At 32.1% G+C, this 16,766-nt stretch overlaps 1 pseudogene; it reads right to left on the bottom strand.

Annotated features, from left to right (window-relative positions):
* Positions 1-475: 475 nt before the first annotated feature.
* LOC131169036 (uncharacterized) lies at positions 476-12,984 on the bottom strand (annotated as a pseudogene).
* Between the last annotated feature and the right edge of the window lie 3,782 nt (positions 12,985-16,766).

Raw genomic sequence — 16,766 nt, 5'->3', positions numbered from 1 at the left:
GAATATCAAACTGTTGATTATTGTTTTGTGGAATAATTTTTTTTCCCTATAATTTTTCTCAATGGGGATTATACATCAAACCATAAAGAACAAAACCTTCCCATCAAAATCCATTAAAAAAAGAAAAACAAGAAGAAGAAGAAGAAGAAGAAGAAGAAGAAGAAGATTAACTCAAAGAAAATTCTTAATTTTTTTATTTAAATCCAAAAATTTAGCTTATAATTTTTAATTTTTATTATTTTTTTGGTACATTTTGAAAAATAATTTACTAATCGATAATTATTCACTACTTTTTTATCCATTTGTCGACTTATTTAAATTAAAAATTTTAAACTAATTTAGATAAAAAGTTAAAAATAAGCTAGAAATTAAATTGAATATTTTTTTGGATAAATTTCTATTAACAGCTGATTATTCACTATTTTTTTACCCATCTATCGACTTATTCAAATTTCTTTGAAGATGAACTAAAAAAGATTGGCAAAAAAAGGACATGTTATGTGCTCAAGTTTTGACATGAAATATTATATCCATTATGGTTCCTCTATATGTACAGCAAGAAAATGAATAGAAAACGTTATCCCCTTTTATTCATCTTTTACTATATTCCCAAAATTGTGAACTTCAAAATTTTAGGCCATTGCAAACTTGTAGTGCAATAAACTAGGGTAACATATCCTGCTTTGCTCTTTGCATCTCTTGATCTAATGAGCTTCTAACAGTCTTTAGTTGCTCTGACGCATATTGTATTCTACGCCTTTCCCCAACAGTTAGACTGCTATCCTCCAACTGCAAAAGCAGAAAAACAGATGCACGTTACAACTAAATCACATACACTTTGTAACTGCTAATTTCAAACACATTTGAGCAAAACTATACCTTTAATGAGCGTATGCTATGTGAAACATGATCAAACTCAGCCCTCGATGAAGAAATAATTCGATTCATCTTATCATCCTTAAGCATCAACATTAGGACACTAACAATATCATTTATTCTACTTTCAGTTATCATTGAACCCATCCCATTCAACACGAGATTCAAGAGCTTTCTACTACTTTCAAACATGTAAAAGCAAGGAACAATATAGTCCATCAGCGTTCGAAAATGAGCTTCCTTGGGTTCTGCATCAAACCCTCCCATACACTGCAAAAATGTGAAAACAATTTCAACACAAACCACCTAGAATCAGGACAACAAAAATAATAAACTTATAATGACTTCTTTATATTCCAAAAAAGGACTTGAAAATGGGAAGAAAAGATGACATTTTCCCATTCCAATTACTAATATATATATATATATATATATATATATATATATATATATACAGAATTCAGGTATAACGAAAAAATTCAGTTATATACTGTTGAGTGCCCCCTTTCTTCTTTTTGCTCATGTAGGTAAGGTACACACATTAAGAAAGTATTAAAATGTCGAAATCTTTACTGAACTAGAAATACATATAGTTGACAGCTAATAGTAGATGCAAAATGAACGTAACAAATTCAGGTATTGACCATGATAGGCCTGGCTAGGGCTTGGGCTCTCCAAATTCAGGGTTTTCTTCCCCACCACCCCCCCCCCCCCCCTCCCCCCTTCCTTTTTTTTTCTGAAATGAAGAGTAACAAACTAATTCCACAACAACTCTCAAGATGACAAAAGATGTTATGAATATCAAAACAACAAATAAAATGGCAGGTCTTCCAATAAACAATCAATTGAGGGCAGATATTACATGAGAGAGAAATACTCACATGCACAACGTCAATCAAGTAGCTTGGAATGAAATTGCTCAAATTGATAATACTTTCTTCAGAAAGTCTTGTGGGTTTGGAGTCTAGCCTCACAAGTATCCTTAGCATAGCATGCATTGTCTAGAGGGGCTTTAATAATCAAATATAAACAATAACAAAAATATAAGGCCTCAAGGTTGCAAGGAAATTTTAAATTTTTAAGGACAAATCAAGATTCATTTGCTCATTTAGAAAATTTCCTCTAAAAAATTTTCAGTATTATAAATCCTTACAATATAGTGTAAAGAAAGAATGAAATAAACAAAATGAGACCGAAGCAATTAACTTACAATCTGCTTTAGGATTTCTCTCTCCAATAGAAATAAAACTAGGGAAGCATCACCCATCTGTTCCAGGCATGAGAAAACAACACCAATCAATTCCTTGAAAGTTCCACGATTTGAGAACTTTGTACCTTCCTCAATTGCAGAGCGAATATTTTCTGCAGACATCAATAATTTCAGATAGAAACTAGCTAAAATCATTCATCAAATTTGCTTGCCAGTTGTAATGCTGAATTTACTTCTACATACCTGGAAAAACATTGAAACGGGTGACTAGCGTGACAAAGAAGCTAAGGTGGTCCTGTATCTCAATTTTGCCGCGTCTAAATATTGAATGCAAATGTTCTATGATCAGAAACAAGACATCTTCATCCAAGTCAGGACCTGACATGCAAAGGAAAAGAAGATAGGAAATTAATAAATTCCATGACATTCAATAAACATGGATAGTTTTTTCCTTTATTAGTATCATGTGCATACCCTTCTTTAATGCCCATAACACACTGTCAAGAAAATTTACTGAACGCCTCAATGCGATAGGATATAAGATCATATAGCTCAGACATTCCTAAACATATAATTGACTACCTTGTGGTGGGAAAAAAATTGTCAGCTTCAACTTCAAGGAAAACCTTATCCTCCAGGAACAATAATGTATTTCAACAATATCATGATCCTAACCTTCAGAACTCAGGAAGTAACTTCTTTTCCGATATTTATGTAAAATCAGAATTAGGCATTTTTTCGGCTTGATGCCATTATCATTATACAATCCACACAATGAAAACTTTTGCACCTTAATGAGACAATTTATGCTACATAAGTGAGCAAATGTGCATGTATACATAGATATGGGTTTTCTTGCAATGCCTGCTATAAAGTTTTCAATGACTAAATCAGGAGGAGGACCATCAAATATGAAATTAAATAATATAACAGCCTGATACTTCATAAATGTAGGTAATTCAGCTATTTTATACTAGATCCTCAAAGCATCAACAGCAGGGGTAACTAAATCAAACTAGCCAACACTGTAAATTAATGGACAGGTAATACTCACGGAGGCAACATAAAGTTACTGACGTCAGCAAAGGTGAATCTAGGTGAGAAAAGTAAGCAAGACTATAGATGGAGAGTTTTTGACACTCCAATGGAAGCCTTGTGAAAGGACCATAACATTTATCCCCTGTTAAATAGATACAAGCATGACAAAGAAACAATTAATTACGCTCAGATAGGCATGTAACTAGCATGAAATTGTCAATCAATCAGTAGTAACCTTCTTGATACGTGCAGTAAAATTCTTGTAGCGACTTTTGCACCTCGTCGTATTCCTTTGCAAGGAAAGTACCCGGTGAAGCAAATCGACCCAGGTCAAGCAGAAGATGCAACACAGCCTACAAGGATGAGTGCATAAAAAGGGTATCAAACTGTCGCTGAGTAATGTTGCAAATGATAATTATTCTTTAGCTTGTCCAGATACCTCAGAAGAGGATGGATGCCTATCACCGAGCAGGATTAACAACACAGGTAGCTCTCTTATCCAAGTAATAAGAGGGCCCACTACTTCTGGATCATATCCATCTGGTTGCCACATTCCTTTTCTCTAAGAATTTTACAAAATACATAAGAGAGAGAAACAAGACACAGATTCAGTGGTTTGCAGTGGAAATTGCCAAGCACAAATGCTCACAATAGGAATAACATTTTAGGGAAAGGAACAGGCCTTTCTAGGGGTCAGGAGTTGAGCTTACAGAAAAAAGCATTTCTTCAATTGCGGCAAGGCAAGCCAATTTTACTGAAGACTCTGGTTTGCAATCAAGGAATGTCTTTGTAAATGCCTGCAATTAAGATTTGATTATTTAAAATCCTCACTATCAGTCTTAATGATTCTTGAGGGAACCTCCAGATATTTGAGAACAAAAACCTCGAAAAAGGAACCATCAAAGCAAGAATAGATCTCATAACCAAGAGAGATCCAATTGACATAATTTGCTGAAAATAAGAAATTGTCCAATTCTTGAAAGTACAAGTCTAACCTGTAGAAGGCGAGACTTCCAGTCGCCTATCACTTGTGCTACAAGTTTTGGCATAAAATGAACCAGTGTAAGCATCTGCTTTTCTCTGCCAGACCTTGTTTCACCATGGATCTGTAGAAAATATTAATAAAGAAATAAATGCAGACACATACAAGATCTGTAAGGTACTAACAGATATAATGTCCCCTTGGTCATAAAAGAAAAAAATGGGGGGGGGGAGGATTTCAATTGAGAATGCCAGAACATCTCAATAACTAATTCAGAACAGTGTTTTTCTTTTTAAAGGACAAAAAGTATAACCGAAAGTACTTAAATTAAAAGCATAAAACCATTTCTTAACAGAAAATATGTGAAGTTATTTGGTTTTCAGCTTTCCATATAGTTAACTAAGAAGGGTGCTTTTAACATTGAACTACAATAGAAGCTACTTTAGAAGTATTCAGCAAACATTAGTTTCTTAAATTCTAAATGGAGGTTACTTCAATTCATAACACAGTAATAGGCATGCACACCTCCAGAAGAACCTAATAATAATAATAATAATAATAATAATAATCTCTCCAGGATGGCGTGATTTTAATTGTGATTGGCAGATTTATTGTTTATATTTCATCATGAATTCCTTCATTTCTAAGTAATCTTCCTCATCATATTCAGTCAACCATAAGCCTGCCCCAAAGCCTTATACGACTTTCTACTAAGTCCTATCAATTATAAATTATAAAGCACTCCAAATTTCAAAGGAGGGTACTCTAATAGATTCATCTGCAAGAAGTTTGGAGCCATAGTTATGAATGAAATTATCAGAAAATCAAGTGTTTCATCTTATATTCTTATATTTCAATTTTCAAGTGACTTCTATCCTCTGGCTGCCGCTGAAGGTAGCTCTTGACATTTTTCTGCTGCCCTTATGATGTATTAATCAAAATGATTGTGTGACTTGAAGCAGTCCTAGCAAAATATATCTGACTACTCTATTTCCAAGAGAATTATAAGTTCCTATAAAAATGTACTACCATGAAATAATTCTAAATCCATTTAAGAAGGAATAAAGCATCATATTGATTACTAATTAATAGGCCCAAGATGCAAAGTTCTCTGGATTAAGCTCTTCATTGACATTTCTAGGATAGCAATGGCGTGCAAGTCAAGAGTGTCAGACCTTGTCAAGCAGTGCATGCTCCATGAATGCAAGAAATTTCTCTAGTAACTCAGCAGGAGGGCGGATCCATTCATCTAAGTGCAAAAATATTTCAGCAATCACAACATTCAGGGAAAAATATCGGTCATCATCCTGCCATTGAAAACAAACGATAAGTTACTATGACAGTGAGAAGAGTTAACAGAAATTGATACGTGTAGAGAGTCTAAGATAGAATAGAAACTATAAAGATATGGGAGAAACACATGCAGTAGGGGGAAAAAAGAGCTATATTTCCATTTGTTCAGTGGAAGAGAAACAAAGGAGAAAAGAAAAATGGAGAAAGCACTTTCCTCCCAAAAAGCTCACATTTCTAATCCCTCCACAAATGTTAAAGAAATTATCCTTATACATTTCAACCTCCTGAGTCTCCCTTTCTCTTTCTCTCTCTCTCTTCTTATTCAATCTTTTTGTCTATTTCCATTCTTCTAAGCCAAACAAAATGATGGAGAAACACATTGCAAGTAAATCTAAGGTCCTACCTTTTCTGAATGCACTGCGTTGAACGGAAATACACCTAGAAACTTCTTCAGTAGCACCAATGAGATGCCTTGATCCGACATAGATGCATATGATTCTGAATAACCCTTGTCAGTCGCATAAACGAAAAATCTGACTATAAGGTTGATGCTCTGAAGTATGTTATGTAAGAAATCAAATGTTTGTGCATCCAATTGTGGCGTATTATGAATTAATGGAATGAGGTCTTGGAAGCAATTGACTAAAACTGGAAATAAATCCTTTAGTTTACTGATGATGACAGATATATCTACACAAACAAAAAGAAAGATGTAAGGTTTGGTACAATACCATCTAATATTGGGAGTACGACAAACAAAAGTAAATAAATATGGTAACACTTATTACCACGAATGCAAAGAATGTGCTATCAGTTATAATTATTAGATGTGAATTGATTTCTCCACAAGAATAGGAAGCCATGCAAACAATGAGCTAAATAACAAAATAAACAAAAAGTAGCTAACAACTCTCAAAATCATGTTAAATTGAATATATATAAATCAGAAATGATAAGGTTGCTGGTATTATTGCCTGCGCAAAACCACATGTATTTATATATTTGGAAACACATACATGGCCATAAATGCAGAAACTGAATGATGGCATTGCGAAATGTAATTCTACAAAAACCCATAGAAAAATAAGAACATGGTGCTGAGCAATACCAACAAAATCTGTAAGCCTCAGAGGCTCATAAGCATGCAACACGCGCCTATGGACTTCCTATCAAATTGAAGAAAAGATTATTAGAAAATAATAGGCAATAAGAAAGGAAGAAAAAAAAAGACTGAAAAACTTCTACTTTGCAATTAATTTTTGGAGAGAACCTTCTTGAATGTGTCAACTTCTACTTTTTAGATGGCAACAGTGACAAGCAGCGAACAAACCAACAAGCACATTCTTGAGCCTGCCCTTGTCTTCTAAACAGAACTGGTTCTTCTGCAGAATATCCGCATAATTTTGAAGAACCTGTTAATGAACAACAAATGAAACAACATCATTTGCAAACATCTTATCAACTAAAGTTAATATTGACAATATCTCCTACTTTTTCTAAGATTCGATTATATATGAGGTTGATTGACAACTGAATGTGTACTTGCTTTGCCACTAAAAGAAGTCCTATAACTTAATGCACCAACAAATTGATTCACCTATAACCTAAACATGCAGGTAGAAAACTAGAAACACAAAGTAATCTTGAGGATTTAAAGTAAAAGAAAGATTTCCCTCAAGCAACCATAAGGTGAGAAACTACAATAATGTATATGTGGTCATTATGCACTCTTATAGTTATACCATGTATAAATTGTTCATTTTCCTTTCTATTTCAACATTGTTATGACCCATTGTCTTGTAATTTTATGAGAAATGAATACTTCCAACAAAATTTTGACATTTGGAGTCAAAACATTATGCAGCTTTGACCACCAGCTATGGACATCAATAGCGTGTGTGTGTGTGTGTGTGTTAAGAAATGAAGCATGAATGATGCACCCCAAATGTCTGAATAGCATGATCCAAATTAAGATACCTTTTCACCATGTAATGAAAATGCAGCTGGATAATACTGTACAATGAGATCAAAAAACTTGAAAGCCATAAGCCGAACTTCAATTGCTAAATTTGCCATTGCGACAAAAATGTATCCCATCATTAAATGAATGAAAGGCATATCCTGGACAAGTAGAGCGGAGAAACAACTGTTAAAGCAAAGGATGGAGTAATGATGATAAAGAATAATATAACAACAATCAATGACAGGATGCCTCATTGGAAAGGCAAAAGGACCATACCCAAAGAAAAAAAAAGAGAGAGAGAGAGAGAAAGAGCAGCTGAAGTTAAGCACCCAAAAACATGAACTTGTGACCACAAGAGAGAGAGAGAGAGAGAGAGAGAGAGAGCAAATGGTTATCCCTAATTTTATCCATTATCGTGTTACCAGACATCCATCTGCACATTTGCATTTCCACCACACTCATTTTGTGGGTGTGTTGTACGTTAGGTGCACAACATTCACTCTCATGCAATATAGCAGGCCTAACCACAATTCTAAAAAACTTGCTTTCACTTTGTCAAGTATCCTATGGTCGCATAGAACACTCGTCACACTCCTCCATTTCATCCATCTTGGTTTGATCCTACAAATTACATCCTCATCCTCATCTATGAATTATTCCTCAATGTGAAATGAAAAGAAACTGTAAATATTTATTCTCGTTTGAGGTTGTATTCACATACCAACAAACAGTTTTCTGACCTGGATATTGACTCTGCAAACAACTAGACAACAGAAAATTCTACCAATGCATTGGAAAATCCGTATTAGAGGAAAGAAACAGGGCACCCATATTTCTTGACTTTTCTAAAATATGTTAAGATGCAAATCTTTGTCGTTTTGAAATTATTACTCCATTCAAATCCAAGAATCATTAGGCATCTTCAAGATGTAAACTATTAGAGGAAATTTCCAGTTCATATCAACTATAAGTCTTCAAAATGAAAGAAAAAAACACTATAAATAAAAGTGATAAGCACTAATTTATGGTCCTAGGGTAGGAAGTATAGTATGAATATGTATCTAGTCACTAATTTTATACAAATTGGACATGGTCAAGATTCATACATGACAATTTGTGCATAGAGTGTGCACAACTTTAAACATTTTGCCTAACGTCAAGCATAGAAAAACCCACACAAAAACTAAGCAATAGAATCTTCCAAGAACTGTTTTTCTAGCAATATCAATATGCTCCAAACAAGCATTAACAAAATGATCAAATACAGTTGTCTCATGCTATGGGTCATAAACAGATAGATGGGAAACTTGCTATCCCAAACAATAAAAGAAGTTACAATAAAGAAGTTAGACTGCAAAATGAAATAAAATAAAAAAGTGTTTACCACACATAACTTATGGAGCCAAATTTAAAGACTTCCCTTTTAAGGTGTCCAATTCACAACCACTACAAGTATGAGCTTTCAAGCAGTAGCAAAAATGGAGAATTACCTCGTTGCAGGTAGGAAAATTACTGATTTGAGAAGTTGATAAAGGGTTTCTAACCATTTTATCCTCATCTCCAAAACGTCCACATAGTTTTTGTATAACTTCATGCATGTTCAATTTGAGCTCTTCCGGATACATAAGGAATAAATCCTTCATACCCATCAATGCATCTGCAAAAGGAATGGGATATAATAAACAACAAAACTCTTGTCAGCATCAAAGACTCATGAATCCTTCAAGTAATTTAATTGGTAAATTCAATCAAAGATTCAAGAACCAATAGTGGAAGCACTAAAGCCTCTACATTTTATGATTCACATGACCAACTTACACATATGATTTGACTTTAAAAATTAAACAAAAAAATTCCCCATAAACATAAAAGAATAATTCAGTAGTCAAGTAGATAACAAAGACAAAAAGGCAGACAAATTTTCAGCCGTAAGAGAAACCAGTATTCAGTTGAACCATTGGAAACATTGATTTCCTAGCAGATATGCATGCAATGATATCATCATCCTTTTACTGTTTTCTAAGAACCAATGTTTTCCCAAGGGATAGGAATAAAATTACTCTAAGTTCCATAACATATAGTATGTCATTTACTTGTTTTGTTTCCCACCTGATACCCAAATGAGGATATTCTACTAACTTCTTTTCTCCTACATTTCCTGATAACCAGAGTTTTATATTTTCAGATCTCATTCACTACCTTGAACTTTTAAAAGGAGGCCGTTTACAATAATGCAAAAGTGCAGTAGTAATGAGGCTACCTTTACGAACTTTTGCATTGCGATGGGAAGTTCGTTGAAGAAGCTCTTTCAAAGTCAAGCCTTTCTTGCTCACAGCTAAACTCATTTTGTCTGATGCCACACTTTGCTCAGGAATAATAATTGCTGCCCATAATACATTCAAGTAAATTTTCGACAATCGTATTACTCACAGAAAGCCACTTATAACTGAACATAATAGCATATAAAGGGTCCATTCATCTTAGAAGATATTGGTTGTAAAGGCATGAAAAACCATTGGGATTTCATTCTTCTTGGACATACTATACTAATAAAGTTACAATTTTACGTAATTACATTTTAACTGTAGTTCTGTGGAAGGATTTATTGGATTAACACATAGAAATAACTTTCTTTAAAGATAAATGCTATCAAACGATACATCTATCATTTGCTTTAGCATAGGAAAAAAAAAAAGAATCTAACCATTTTTTTTTTCTTCAAAAAGAATATCTACGAGTGAAACAAACAATTTCAGAACTTCCACTGCATAAAGACACGTGAACACCTGTTATGGATTTTTACAGAAACAGAACACAGAGAGAAAATAGAGAGAATTCATGAGGGAGAAGAACACATTTCACAATATCATTCAAGATGAAAATCTGGATTACAACCATAGCTCATATAGCCAGCTCAAAATAAAAGACTCGTAACCATCTTTCCTAAACCCAAGTAAAGCATGGCACGTGTCCTGACTACTTCAACAATTTCAGCTGGCATATTCTCGTATCAATACTTCCCCCTTCAGATTCCTTGTCCTCAAGGAATGCAGGAAACTGATATATCAACTCATCTGCACATTTCTAGGAAGCATCAACTGGGGAAAAAAAAAATATTCAATGAATGAGGAGCAGATTTGCAGCATTATTAATGCTTGAGAACAGGCATCTTGAGATTCTTGAATAAACCAATATGATCCAGAATTGAAATGTTTCTATAGCTTTTATATATTTTTTTATACAGCAAATTCACACGCCCATAAAATTTCTTCCTCTGCCTTTTCCATCTCTCAAACTCATCTTCTTTAAGGGTGATGTAATCATGGTCACTCAAATCAAAGTCAACACAGTTCTCATAATTCCTGTATTTTTCATGAGCACCCAAATCAAACTCACCATAATTCCCATAGTTCATGTACTGTTTTTTCCCACCAACTCTCTTTTTGTGCTGGTCAGTTTTTTTAGTAACAAGAACATATGCTTTACCTTCATAAACCTTAACAGATTTAGGAAGAGAACTTCCATTGATACTCCAATTTTGGATTTCTTGGAGGTACACCGGGTAGTTTTGGTAACTGAATGATGGGTATTGGCAAAAGATCAAATTTGTCTCCAGAACCCGAGAGCTTAGGAAAATTAGATTGGAGATTGGATGGAGTGGAAGGGAGGGAATGAAGCAGTAACAAAGATTGTGGGTTTAGTATCTGGATTGACATTATTCTTGATTGTTGCCACAGTTACCTCTTGCAACCTAGCCAGTGAATAAGCCTCTGAAAGTGTCCTTGGCTTAAACATCTTCACTGCCAATTGCAACTCATCAACCAGTCCAGAGAGGAAAAAATTCAATGCTTTCTCTTCTTGAATTCTAGCTTTTGAATACAACTGGTTAAAGGAATTCCAATAATCTTACAAGGTAAATTCTTGTTTCAAATTCTTTAAATCCTCTAATGGATCTTCCCTTGCTTTTGTGGATTCACCTTGAGTTATATTATTGACGATATTCATATTGCGAAAACTTATACCAGTAAGCAACGCTTTAATTTCTTCCAAAGCTTCTTGATGTCGTTGCTCTGCTTCCTTTTGCAAAACCTCCTGTCGTTGTTCTAATTCTTGCATCATGACAGTGAATTTTTGTACAAAATCTTGTGATTTCATATCTTCCATCCTGGCTAAGGATCTAGCAGCTCTGTTTGTAACCAAGAAAAGACGGAAAGAAAAACAGATTGAGAGAGGAGAATGAGAATGACCAAGAAAGAAGAATAGGCAAGAAGATAAAGGAATGAAAAGATCAGAAAGAATAGAGGAGAATTTAGAAGAACCCTAGGTTCGAGAAAAGAGGAAACGGAAAGGAAGAATAGCAGCAGCAAAATCCATGGCCGAGGGTCATTTGCTCTGATACCATTGTTATGGATTTTTACAGAAACAGAAGACAGAGAGAAAATTGAGAGAATTCATGAGGGAGAAGAACACATTTCACAATATCATTCAAGATGAAAATCTGGATTACAACAATAGCTCATATAGCCAGCTCAAAATAAAAGACTCGTAACCATCTTTCCTAAACCCAAGTAAAGCATGGCACGTGTCCTGACTACTTCAACAATTTCAGCTGGCATATTCTCGTATCAATACCTTTAAAAGATGCACAGTTAATTGACAATGATTTAACTTTCTCTGTTTCTTCTCCAAATTTCCCATTCTTGTTCCTTCAAGATCATAAAAACATTAGATTTCCAGCCACAAATCCCCACATTTATTCACAGTTTTGCGGCTAGAAAAGATGCCCATCTTAGGATTCTTTCTTATCAAGAAACACGAATACCCATCTTAGAATTCTTCGAGATTAGGTTAGGTGCGTTACCCTCTTGAATCGGCAATCAACTGTCCACAGAATCGTTGAGACTCAGGATCTTGCAGCTCCAATACCAAATGTTGGGGCAGAGCCACAACCCAAAGGAAACGATAGAAAATAGAAAAAATGGGAGAAGAAAGGAAAAAGAATAGAAGAAAGATTGAAGAAAGACGAGGAAGAGGGAGAGGGATAAAGGATTTCTGAATTATTTTCAACACAACTTTATACATTATTTATATATTTAGAAGCTACCGTTACTCGGGATTCAGTTACAAACAACACAGTTATACCCAATCAAACTAAGCTCATCTGCTTCCATCAACTAGCGATGGAGAAGTTGAAAAAGTGTATTTAAATCCGAAGTCTGTTAACAACTGGGCACCTAAACGACGCGTCGTTTTGAAAATCTAACAATTTTTTCTTCAAAAGGAATATCTTCCAGCGAAACAAACAATTTTGCGACTAATTAAAAACAAAAAAAAAAAGAAAATGCAAAGCCTTATATATTTTATTTTACCTTTGGATTTAATTTCAGTGTTTGTAGCATTCTTAGGCGGTAGCAATTTCCTGCCAAGCTTCCGCTTAATTTTCTATAAACAATAAAAGAAATCCATCAATAAAAGGCATAAAATTCAGTACATAAAGCAGGAATGGTAGAGTGTTGCTAGCAATCACCTTGAAATCGATACCACGCTTTTGCTGCTTTTTTGAGGAAGCCTTAGTTTTTGCCATTTTCACTAAAAAAACAACACAGAAAGAAAAAAAAAAAGATAATACTGAATTTAATTCATAAAATTTATGCAATACTATTAATTAAAAAGCTCACGCTAGCTTTAGCTAAGCCTTATCTCCATGCTATAACCAAACAGAAAATCTCGAGAGAATGAGGGAGATGATATACATTCAACACAAAGAATAAAAGTAAAGAGAAATTAGCCTACCAAATATTTTTTATTAACAAAAATCCGAAAGTTAAATCTTAAATCGATTAGGAAAATACTATTTAACATAGAATAACTTAATTAATTAATTTTAATTTAAATAGGATTATTAGCTTAATAAAAACTCTCATCACTTCAGGACTGCTGAAAGTGTAATTGAAAACGTCTTCACCAGCTGCCACCGGAAAACACAAATATATATATATATATATATATATATTTCTCTTTTAATGGTATTTACTTTAATGTTTTATTTAAATTTCTATTACTATTCAATTTTATATTATTTTCTTATTTTTTATAATAAAATTAATGAATGATTAATATCATTATTTTAGTTAATATAAATCATTTCACAATGCTTTTGTTATTACTTACGCATCATTTATATTTTTATTAATTTTTAATTTTTAATTATTTTTTTGATATTTTTATAATATAATTAATAAACGATTGAAATAAAATTTTATTTTTCACATATTAATTTAATATTATTAATTTTATGCTTTTTTAGTTATTTTTGATATTTTTATTGTAATATATATATATATATATATAATTTATTAATTATTACTTTTTTTAATACTATTATATTAATGTTTTATGTTTCGTATGAATTAAAAGAATAAAATAATAAATTATATTTAGTGGTCATTGATTGTTGAATAGCCAAACTTTCAATGCAAAAGTTAATGGTATAAAGTTTTCAAATTAAAATTATTTAATGATTGAATTAAATTTATTTTAAATTTTTTTTCATCATTTTTCCTATAAATAGTCAGGATTTTGTGCCATTTGTAAATTACCAAGCTTTTTTCTATCATTTAATGCTTTCAAATTGTTTTTTGATTTGTTATATTTTTTATTATTTTTATTCAAATTTTTTACTCTCATTCTTAAAATTTGTTTATATATACAAAGATGAGTTTCCAATTTTGATTCTTCATATATTTCCTTTTATCTTTATTTTTTTTATTTGCCTTTGTTATTGATCGATATGATGGCACTTTTATATTTTATTTAATAGTCTTTATTTATTTATTTTTATGAGTGATGACATATTTTAATTATACTATTTTTTTTAATAACAATTTACATTGGATTCTAACTCTAGCCTCCTAAAGGGTTAAGATTTCTAATTAGTTACAACCATCTAATGGTCTAAGTATTCTAACATGATCCAAACACTTCATAACACTTCTTGAATTAAAAGAACACAGAAAAATAGATCAAATATCAATTAAAACCCAAGAAAATACAAGAACATGCATAAATATACAATTTCCAAATTCTGGCAGATTAATGGTAGCAAGAAATCCGATTTTTTAAAAATAGTTATACATGTCTAAAAATCATAAAAAAATTACAGAAGACAGCCTACATATCATACAAGATCATAAAATTTATAAATCAAACAAAACCCTAGCCGAATGGTCTACATAAATCGTAACTTTTCTAAGTAACAGAATCGTACTACTTTTTTGTAAAATTCATAACTCATTAACCATAATAGATATGAATGCAAAACCAATTGGAAAAGATTCATAAGATTCTGAAGTTAATTTTAGACACTAGATTTACACAAAAATATTAAGAAACAAGGGAGATATGGGCTCCACAAGTCAGATATCCTGCAAATCAGATTTTACAGGAACCCTAACTTCAAACAGCCATAACTTATAAAATATTAAAACTTTTTTAGTGATTCTTGAGCCTAAAATTAATGAAATTTCGTGTAGAATATGAATATAATTTTTACAAATTTTTTACAGATTCAGAAAATAAAGAAAAATAATAAAAATACGAGAGACAGAAACTAAACATGTGCAGAGTTGTGTATCCCCTCAAATTAAACATGATTATATGATCTATATGAACATATAAAATAAATTGAAGACAAAGAGCATAGAATTAAAATATTGTATGACATAGATCTTGAAAAGAAAATAATAAAAACTGACCTTCCAGAAATCTTGTATGAAAATCTTCTTGAAGAAAAGAAAAAATAAGGAAGAACTCCAAGAGCTTGAATATCTCTAAATTTCTTATAGCTCTGAATTTTCTCTTCCTTTTTCCTCCTCTTCCCTTCTTCCCTTCTTCCCTTCTCTAGTAGGGTATTTATAGGGTTTTGGGAGAGATGTGTGATAGGATTTGGAGTTTTTGGTGATAAAGTTTAGATGACTTAAACAACTACGATTGCAGAATTCGAATAAGACTGGAATATTGGTGAGGTGTTCAACTAATAGGAAGACAGGAAAAAATGGAAGGCGGAGTGTGGTAGGGTTTGGAGTCCTAGTGTGATAAAGTTCAGATAACTTAAATGACTATGATTGATGAATTTGGATGAGACTGGAATATGGGTGAGGTGTTCCAACCAATAGAAAGAGAGGGAAAGAGGGTGACACCAATAGGGAGTGAGGAAGAGAGTGGGGCCAAGAAGGAGAGAGATATTTTGTTATTTTAATTTTCAGAAAATAATTAAATGGGTCCCATTTAAAATTCCTAGGCTTTCTTAGGCCCATGGAACCCAATTAAACTTAATTAGATCCATTTAAGAACTAACCATATTAAATTTAAACAAAATAAAATTTTATTTAAATTTAATTAAATTAATTTCCCCAAAACTTTATTATTATTATTATTATTATTATTATTATTATTATTATTATTATTATTATTATTATTATTATTTCAAGATCATCCCACGGAATTAATAATTCAGCTCCATGTCTCCAATTACATCTTACAGTCATATAATTTTTCATCATTGGGTTTCCCACGGCCTCAATGCACATATTCATTACAAAATAAGGGCCTACACCTGTCACCACCGATAAGGCTGTTGTAATTGAAATGTGTTTCCTTCAGATTTCAGAGCTATTGTTTCAAAGCATCCAGCTAGTTCCAATGACCTAGATGCTGTAGCTTTCTTTTCAGCAAATGAGATAAATTAGTATATAAGTAGAGGCGTTTGCCCAGCTTAGTCCGGGATTTGCCTAGTATGATCGTACGGTTCTTGAGAGAATCGAATCGAATCAAAAACCGTATCAAACCGACAAGAACTGCATCAACCGAATTTATTTTGATACTTTAGTTCGGTTCTGGTTCTTTACTAAAAACCGAACCAAGAACTGAATTTATATATATGCTTTTCTATGTTTTTTATTTTAAATGTATTATATGCTTTCAATATAATTATATATATTTATGTATGTATATATAATTATAAATTAAATATAACTTAATATTACATTTCATTTTTCTATATTTTTTTAATAATTTTAGTTATAAATACATTAAATTACTTTATCATTCTTAATTACAAATATATTATTATCTTATATATATATATATGTATATATATATATATATTAATTCTTAATTATATTTGTTTCTTATAGTTAAATATTATATGATTAATAAATAGTTAAAATGTATATTATATGATATATTTATATATTATATAATATATTTAATCCTAAGTAATATATGCACCTCAATTAAATATTATATAATTTAGATATAGCTAAAAGATATATTATATGATATATTATGTATTAATAACTCAATTCAAAATTTAAATGCTAATTCAAGTATGACTTTTTAAGAAA

The sequence above is a fragment of the Hevea brasiliensis genome, chromosome 5, assembly GCF_030052815.1.
Source record: "Hevea brasiliensis isolate MT/VB/25A 57/8 chromosome 5, ASM3005281v1, whole genome shotgun sequence".
Lineage (NCBI taxonomy): Eukaryota > Viridiplantae > Streptophyta > Magnoliopsida > Malpighiales > Euphorbiaceae > Hevea > Hevea brasiliensis.
This window is presented reverse-complemented; position numbering and strand designations above follow the sequence as displayed.